This window comes from Lissotriton vulgaris, chromosome 1_1 (assembly GCF_964263255.1).
Source record: "Lissotriton vulgaris chromosome 1_1, aLisVul1.2, whole genome shotgun sequence".
NCBI classification, from domain to species: domain Eukaryota; kingdom Metazoa; phylum Chordata; class Amphibia; order Caudata; family Salamandridae; genus Lissotriton; species Lissotriton vulgaris.
The window spans coordinates 238,581,079-238,590,707 of NC_141685.1; the positions used below are offsets into that span (position 1 = coordinate 238,581,079).

General features: G+C 49.7%; 1 non-coding gene across 1 annotated transcript; it reads right to left on the minus strand.

Annotated features, from left to right (window-relative positions):
- Nucleotides 1-2,090: 2,090 nt before the first annotated feature.
- On the minus strand, nt 2,091-2,162 carry TRNAC-GCA (transfer RNA cysteine (anticodon GCA)). Its single transcript has one exon. It is a non-coding gene; the product is annotated as a tRNA-Cys (tRNA).
- Nucleotides 2,163-9,629: the final 7,467 nt, after the last annotated feature.

Here is a 9,629-nt window from a genome sequence, read left to right on the forward strand (position 1 = left end):
TTTGTAAATTGTTTTGCACCATTTTCTAACCCCTTTGCTTACAGCTCCACATGTGCCAGTTTTGCAGTAGTCCCATAAATTGGACCAGGCTACTGAAATAAATATCCTTAATTTCACCTCAACCTGTGACATAGGAAGCTAATCAAAGTCAACATCTGCAAACTCCCTGCAGAGTCGCTGAAGTAAATTGTCTGAAAGAGTCAACGGCACACAAAAAAATGAATTCTCGGTTGCAAGCACTAAATCATGTCTTGTGATATTGCTAATACCCACATAAAGAAGCACACTGAGTTAAGAAAAATGATTATAGAGCTATATATTGGGTACAAATCTCAATAACATTGAATTCCTCTACTCTAGGTTAATGTAAAACCGGGCACAAAAATCTGGTCTGCCGCTTAAATTCTCAGAATTGCATGTTACCACCAGGTGCACTTGAATGCAGTTTTGCTGATTGAGATTGTAATCCGATTCCAATGCTAGATTTACCATATCGTATTGTGTTGTATGATACTGATTCCAGATTGGACCTCAATCCATTTAGGGAAGATCCCGGAAGCCCTTCATTGTGACTTCTTAGGGGGGGAAGAGCCAAGTTAGTTGCTTGACCCTTGTCGTCAAAACACCACTGCCTCAAGTACAAGAGTTGTTGTGATTCGTGGCTGGTAAAACTTCAGTTATCAGCCCCATCGGAATCACTCACCCTCACCCTCACTCACCCTCACTCACCCTCAACCCCTCACCCTCAACCCCTCACTCACCCTCACTCTCACTCATCCTCACTCACCCTCAACCCCTCACCCTCACCCTCACTCACCCTCAACCCCTCACCCTAACTCACCCTCAACCCCTCACCCTAACTCACCCTCACCCTCACTCACCCTCAACCCCTCACTCACCCTCACTCACCCTCAACCCCTCACCCTCAACATCAACCCCTCACCCTCACTCACCCTCACCCTCACTCACCCTCACTCACCCTCACCCTCACTCACCCTCACTCACCCTCACTCTCACTCACCCTCAACCCCTCACCCTCACTCACCCTCACCCACCCTCACCCTCACTCACCCTCAACCCCTCACCCTAACTCACCCTCACCCTCACTCACCCTCAACCCCTCACTCACCCTCACTCACCCTCAACCCCTCACCCTCAACATCAACCCCTCACCCTCACTCACCCTCACTCACCCTCACCCTCACTCACCCTCACCCTCACTCACCCTCACTCACCCTCACTCTCACTCACCCTCACCCTCACTCACCCTCACCCTCACTCACCCTCACTCACCCTCACTCTCACTCACCCTCAACCCCGCACCCTCACTCACCCTCACTCACCCTCACCCACCCTCACCCTCACTCACCCTCAACCCCTCACCCTCACACAGTGCAATAGGTCTCGGAGCATTTGAGTTAGAGCTTTTAGAAATGTTTATGGCTTTTTTTATTTGTAATTCTTTAGCATTGGCTACAGGAAACAAAAATGCTAAAGATTTACAAAAAAACCCATAAACAATTCTAAAAGCACTAACTCTAATGCTGCGAGACCTATTGCATTTCCAATGCTTGTTTGGGCTGTTCTCAGCTCGTCTTTTGGCCCTTAGAGCCGAGCCGGAATGCTGATTTCTCTGTCTTCTTGCCCACCTCTATAAGCTGCCAGTGAGTGCGCTGCAGGCCTTGAGATGTCGCTTCTGGTTGCGCTGATGAAGGGAGGAGGTGGATGTTGGGTGGGGGAGGGGGGGTTTGGGGGGGAGAGGAAGGGGCTCTCATTCTAGAAGAGTGAACCTAAAGTCTGTAGGAGTGTACATCGGGTCCGCGAAATTAGTAGAATGCAAGGACACGTTTCAAAACCCACACCTGTATTTCCTTTAATATTTCGTATTACCTTGATTAAACTGTACAGAAATGAAACAAGCAATTGCATCGAAAAATCCACTAATTAAAGGTAAACGTTCGAATCTCCCCGTTGGTGAGAAAAGGAATGCTTTACTTTAACGAGACCAGTTTCACAGTAATGATCTCCCGCCTTAACCCATCTTATGTAACAAATAACAAAAAATAAAGTTATGTTACCAAAAAAGTTGAAGGGGACACCCGGATTTGAACCAGGGACCTCTTGATCTGCAGTCAAATGCTCTACCACTGAGCTATATCCCCAGCTGGTGCAAGAGGGCCCGTCCGTTTTATACAACTTTTAAAATATCCTGTTACCGTGGGATAGGTGGGGCAAATTTTAACTCAATGTACATTTTTTATTTTACAAGTGACCCGCCTAATAAGCTAAAGAAAGCAAGGAAGAGTAATATGCATTTTCCCCAATGCCGTTCGCTGGACCTACATCCCTGAATTTCACATTCCTGGGCAGCAGGCGGCGCTATAGAGTAATGAACTATCAGCGGTAGAAAGCTCAGCGCCGACATTACACAGTCGGCAGAGAGGAGGCTGCGCACCAGTGAAGAGGACACGTGTTATAGAGGATTTACAGTTCAAAATCAAATTTGCAAAATAAACAGGAAATTAAGCAGTGTTAATTTTTCTTAAAAACGAAAACTTTTCAGAAACGTTGCTCTATGTCCGTTTAGCGTCTGCGTACGTACAACGCTCTGTGGCACCCTCCGTGTGTTTCCTCTCTATAGTTAATGCAATTTGGTTTAACCTTTGACGTATAACCAGGGCCAGGCCACTGGCAGTATGCGTGCGGCAGGGGAGCACAAAATTATGTGGCAGGAATCAGGATGACCAAATTATGTGACAACAAAATAAATTATGCAGCATAAAGTGGCACATTTCTTTTTGGTACTTCATTATTTTTCAATTTTTACACAAAGTAATAGTGGGCAAATAACTCAAATCATTAGTTCCAGTTAAACTATGAAATACAGAAAAAAGCAACTGAAAGCTGACCAGTTAACCTCTGTGAAGGTCCTTCCATTGTGAGTGAATATGTCATCATTTTTTTAGGAACTTATTGATCCATTTTAGTGAGAAACATTTTTTTGCTTAAATTCTTCAGATTATGTGGCAGATGATGGATTATGTGACAATCAAACACAGCTAATCCATAACTATGCGGAAAAAAAGCTGCAACAGCAGAATCCAATGACCCTGCGATTATTACGTAAGCAAGTCACACAGTGTGGGAATTGGAAACTTTTTACTGCAGGAGCCAATGTATTAGGGGCCAAAGTGTGGCAAAGGCAGCAGAAAAGGAGTTGGTCATGAGGGCGGAGTCATGAAAAGCAGAGTATGGCAGTCAACTTATGCATTCATAGCCTGCTGTCCACACAAAGGACGTCACTAAAACACTCCAGTGCACCTGGCAAAAAAACATGAACTTTCCGGCTTGAATCGAACCCTAAGAAGCTCTAATAATCTATCGCTGAAACCGCAAAAATTCGATAGGAAGAGAATTTATAACCGAGCCTTCTCTGGCCTTGCTCTGAGAATTTGGAATTCTCTTTTTCCAGAAATCAGGTCTAACCCCTTTATTGCCACATTCAAAAGCATTTGCAATGCAATAGGTTTCGCATTAGGAACGTTTGAGCTATTGGTATTGTAAAAGACACATTTTTTATTTATGTGTTGGTTTTGAAAATAGCGAAATTAATAGCTTTGTCATTTACAATGCCAATAGTTATAACTTTCACGAATGTGACACCTATAGCATTTGTAATGCAATATGTGTTGTATTTACGTGACTTACATGTATTGATATTACAAATAACAATGGCTTTTAATTTTTTTGAATAATTAATAATTAAATAAACGTTATTGTAATTTATAATGGCAATAACTTAAACTTTTGTAAATAACTTTTGTGAAGATTATGTTCAGTGTATTTTATTGTGACGAAAATCCAAGAACAGAAGTGAAATATTAACCCTTTCGATGCTGATGACGAGCTCGTCATCACCCACGGGTGTCGTGTGCTGATGACGAGCTGAGCTCGTCATGACACCAGCAACATGGTAATTCCCAGCACAGGAGGGGGAAAACGCCTAGCAGCCAAGGTGTTAACATCTTTATGTGACATTTATAAATGTATAGGCATTTATATAGCGCACTACCTACCCGGAGGGTCCCAAGGCGCTTCGACCGCTGCGAAACCCTTCCTGGCTTCCCTGAGAGATGGTCCCTTAATGGGTAGCTCCAGGGTGAGACCAGGCATCCCTGGCAGTCTGGTGGGGCCGTTAGTGAAGATGAGGCAAGCTAATGCCCAGAGTTGCCTAGTGTGAACGCTGATCACCGAGGCGAGAGAATTATCTATCGAGTCCGCTGACCCTGGTCCAGAAACCTGCCGCGCCGGGAATCGAACCCTGGTCCCAGGCCGTCCTCTGCTCTCAGGTCTGCCGCCTCTAACCAGTGAGCCACACTACTTCACCATTTGTAATAAAGCTTGAAACATTGAGAGAACATATTTGAACCAGTTGTTGTTGAATGGTTGCACAGATTGATGCTGTAGTGGCGCTGAGTGATGTTGTGGTGGCGACGAGTGATGATGTGGCGTTCAGTGATACTGTGGTGGCACATAGTGATGTTGTGGTGCTCCTGAGTGATGCTGTGGTGGTGCTGAGTGATGCTGTGGTGATGCGATAGATAGAGTGAGTGTGTAGCGTGGAGGTAGGAGGAATTAATTGCCAAAAAGATTGTCCATCAACTTCTGAAAAACACTTGCGGCCGAAGCTAAGCCAAAAGGCAATCTTAGATATTTGAATGCCCCAAATGGTGTCACGAAAGCTGTGAGAGGTTGAGATTCAAGTGACAATTGGATTTGATGGTATGCTGAATGCAGATCTATTTTATTTTATTTATTTTATTTTTTTTTGAAGACGTTTATTATTGTTCAAAAGTGCAGTACATATAGCAAAGCCTACAACCCTGCGGGCCGGCTGCAAGAAGTCGATGGTCCGTTGGGGCAGAGGGTTACAGGGGGAGGCATTGTGCAGCGTCTTGTTCGCTGTCTGGCGTGCCATGTCACGGGTATTTTATGCATAACCTTCACATTCAGCACACAATCATCTCTATAATTGACGTCTCATTTTACATTTTTTCTATAATTCAACCTTTAACTCTACAACAAAAAAACAGGGCTGTTCACATCGGCATGTCCCAGTGTGTCTGTGGTAGCAGTGCTGTGCCATGTCCCATCGGCACGTACAGCACCGATGTCCCTTCAATCTGTGAGGTATGCACTGGGAGCACGTCAGTGGGGTGGGGGATCTATGGTGCGCTTGTGCAGACAGCTGTAAAGCTGGTGTGGAACAGATTCGGTGAGCAGTAGTGTCCCACCAACTGTCGGCTCAGTGTACGGCGTGTGTGGCAAACATATGTGTCGCCCCTGTTGTATTTTCAGTGGGTGTCGCCCGCTCCCGGGTTCGTTGCCGAGTGTTCGGTCAGTGGCACCTGTCTGTCGCTGTGTGATGGTGGGTATACTTGCAGCTGGGAAGAACAGGAGTGCGAAACCGCAAACATGGGAGTGTGGAGGGGGTGACGGAAATAGGGGGGGGGGAGTGTACTCGTGGGGGCTGTGTCGAGGTTATGGTGCTGAGAGCAAGAGTTGGGTCAGTGTATGTTGGAGAGCCCTCGTGTGTGTGGCTGGTTGTGTTCGCGGCTTGTGTGTCGGGGGGTCAGTGTTGCTCTCGGAGGGGGGGGGGGGTGAGCACGGCGCGCAGCCCTACCTATGGTGTTGTCGCTCCCGGGGCGCCTGCCCGTCTCAGCTGTCTCTGCGTGTGTCCCCTGGCCTCGCCTTCCTCCTGTAGGGACCCCAGGATGTCATCCCAGATGTGTGCAATCGGGTACTGTCTCATACCCGCTATCTCCTCTCCGCGCAGCGCCGTGCCCTCTGCTCTGGCCCAATTAGTAAAGGATGCATACCAGTGTGCGGGAGTCGGCGGTTCCCTTCTTTTCCAGTGCCGAGTGAGCAGGCGCTTGGCCGTGATAAGGCCTAGGTCCCAGAACCGGGCTTGCGTTTTATTTTGTTTAGTCCTTTTGTATAACCCAAGAACGCATGCCTCCCATGTGTTAGGTAGTCCCGGGCCTGTGCTGTGTATCAGGAGTGATGTCACCTCCCCCCAGTATGTGGACAGAGTTGGGCAGCTCCAGAGCATATGCAGGATGTCCGCGCCCAGCAGGTCGCATCTGGGACAGGCGGCGGTATCAGTCATGAAGTATTTATTTATTCTGTCTGGCGATAGACACGCCTGGTGCAGTATATACAATTGAATGGTGCGGAAACGGGAGTTACGTGGGACGTTCACAGGGCTGGCCAGGACCAGTTTCCACTCTTTATCTGTCCAATCCCTCCCTCGGTGGGCTGCCCATTTTTCCCTAATCGGTTGAGTGGGCCTCTGGGTGTGTATGAGGAGTGCCTGCGCCAGCCAGTGTGTAATATGTGAGCCTCTGCCCATAACATGCAGGTATTGGATTAAGTGATGGAGTGGTGGCTCCTCTTGGATATCCCCCCAGGACTCCGTATATGTCCTCACCACCGATGCGTGGAGCAGGAATTGCCCTGCCGGCAGGCCTGTGCCCTCCGATAGCTCCGCAAAAGGAAGCAGGGCCCCGTCCGCGTATAGGTCGCCCATTGTCTCCACTCCGGCCGCAATCCAGAGTTCCATGTTGCGTGGTGTCACCATCCCATTCCTCCGGGGGGTACCCAGCAGGGGAAGGGCAGGGGCATACGGCCTGACATTCTTCGTCAGCTTCAGGCAGCGAATGAAGCATTTTCGGGCTACGGCCATGTGCAGGGGCAGAGGGCGAGGTCCCTTGGTCAGTGGATGAAACAGGGCGCACACCTGTGGGTGTGTCCATTGGTAGTCCGCGTTGGCAGTGTCGTCGAGGTGTGAGTCGCTGAGCCAGTAGGTCACCCATTGCAGCTGCGCTGCCAGGTAGTACAACTCCATATTGGGGACCGCCAGCCCTCCCTCCGCTGTCGGGGAGTACAACTTCGCCAGGGCCACTCGTGGGCGCCCCGTGACCCAGATTAAGCCGCGGAGCATCGACTCCAGTTCGCGGAAGATCCTCGTGGGGACATACAGTGGGATATTTGCAAAGTGGTAGAGTAGCCTGGGTAGCGCTATCATTTTAGACAGCGCGATCCGGCTGGGCACGTTTATTTATTTATTTATTTATTTGGCGATTTTTAGAGCGCGCAAATACCCTAGGGTGTCTCGGCGCTGTAGTTGCAGAACTCTCAGGAGGAAGGGAGGTTTAGGCAGGGAACAACCATGTCTTTAGTTTTTTTCTAAAGTTGAGAAGGGTCGGAGCACACTTGATGTATAGAGGAAGTGTGTTCCACAGTTTGGCTGCGGCCACGGAGAAGCGTTTGTCACCCCAGTTGGCCCTTCTTGTACGGGGGGCCATGAGTAAGTGCGCTGAGGATGACCGTAGGGCTCTTGTGTGCTCAAGCGGTCGGAAGGCTCTTCTTAGGAATAGAGGTCCGTGATCGTGAATAGCCTTATATGCTATGCATAAAGCTTTGAATTTGATACGGCTCCTCACCGTTAGCCAATGTAGCTGTCGGATGTAGGGGGAGACCGATGCAAATTTAGGGATGGATAGCAGTGTCCTGGCTGCTGCATTCTGCACTGTTTGCAGTTTATTGAGGACCTTTTGTTGTGCGTTGAGTAGCAATGCGTTGCAGTAGTCAGTTTTGGAGAATACTAATGTACTGACCAGTGTTTTGCCTGCATGTGGAGGAAGGTATGGAATTAATTTTTTTATCCTTTTTAGTATGTGGAAGGAAGAGGAAACCACCGCATTGGCATGTTGCTGGAATGACAGCTTGTTATCGAAGATAACACCCAGGTTGCGTACCTTCGTCACAGGTTCTGGGGGTTGTCCCATCTGGTGGGGCCACCATTGTGGGGACCAGGTGGGTTGTAGCCTCCCGAATGTCATCACTTCTGTCTTATCAGAATTGAGTTTAAGACAGTTGGATGACATCCAGGAGCTTATTGCCTTCATTCCCGTTTGGAAATTGGCTGCCACCGAGATTCCATCGTTGTATATCGACAGCACCAGTTGGGTGTCGTCAGCATAGGTAGTGAGGGAGATTCCGCAGGATTTTATGACCCTCGCCAGGTCCGACACATAGATGTTGAATAGTGTCGGACTTAGCGAGAAGGTCTGGGATGTGAAATTGCCTAGTTTCACAGTTTGCGGACGGTTTGACAGAAACGAGGCCAGGAGGTTTTTTGCTTTGTCTGTAATTCCTATGGCCTCGACACGGTCGATCAAGGTGGCATGGTCGACCGTGTCGAAGGCCGCAGATAGATCCAGGAGTATCAGGACTGCGGCACCTCCGTTATCCATCGTGGACCTAATCTCATCTGCTGCTTTTAGCAGTGCCGTCTCTGTTCCGTGGCCCTGTCGAAATCCAAATTGGGTGTCATCCAGTAGATTGTTGTGGTGAATGTAGTTTGACAGCTGGGTATTCATGAGGGTATTCACGTTCAGTGGCAAGGTCTTCCAGAAGTTCATCTGGGCCCTCAGCGAGGACACGGCGCACACCAGGTTGCCCTCCAGTATGTTCTGCGGGTCTCTATAAATGTGTAGCCCGAGGTACTTGAACGTAGTCGGGTACCAGGCAAGTCGGGCGCCACCAAGGTGCACTCCGCATTCCTCCAGGTCCGGGCTGAAGGTGTATACTCCGGACTTGGTCCAATTGACCCTAAAGGCCCGACACCTCCTCGAAGGTCCGGAATATGTCCGACAGTGTTGCGGGCACCGCGGTGAAGTCTCGCACATAGAGTAATAGGTCGTCCGCGTATAGCGAGACCGTGTGCACCCCGTCAGCCAGCGGGATCCCCCATTCCACTCCCTTGTCCCGCAGTAGAGCTGCCAGGGGTTCGATGGCCAGGGAGAAGAGAAGGGGTGACAGGGGCCAACCTTATCTGGTGCCCCTGCGTACCCGCACCGTCTCCGACAGCAGCCTGCCCGTCCGTACACGGACGCTAGGTGTCTGGTAAAGCAGCCCGACCATGCTCACGAAGGCATCCCCCACGCCAAGTTTGTCCAACACCGCTCCTAAGAACGGCCACTCCACCGAGTCGAAGGCCTTCTCTAGGTCTAAGACGAGGCACCCCGACTTCGGCCAGTGTATTGTGGCCGCTTCCTGGACTCGGAAGAGGCGCCGCAGGTTACGGGAAGTGCTCCTCGCCGGCATGAACCCGTTCTGGTCTGCATGTACCAGGGCCGGGACCTCCAGGGTCAGGCGGCGGGCCAGCAGGGAGGTGAAGATTTTGTAGTCCGTGTTCAACATGGCTAAAGGCCTGTAGGACCCCATGCTCGTGCCATCCCTACCTGGCTTCAACAGCGAAACCAGGTTCGTCTCGTTTAGTGAGTCTGGGAGCGCCGAGTCCTCGATTGCATGTACATATAGCTTGAGCATCTCCGGGATCAGTGTGTCCGAGCAGGCCTTGAAGAATTCGGCAGGTAGGCCATCAGGGCCGGGAGACTTGCCATTGGACAATGCGAAGATGGCCTCTCACATTTCCTCTTGGGTGAATGGTCCCCCAAGATCCCCCTGTTGCGCGTCCGCCAGGGAAGGCAGTTGAATGTCTGCAAGGAAATCCGCGATGGTGGCCGCGGAGACCCTCAGTTGTGACTTGTACAGGGCCTGGT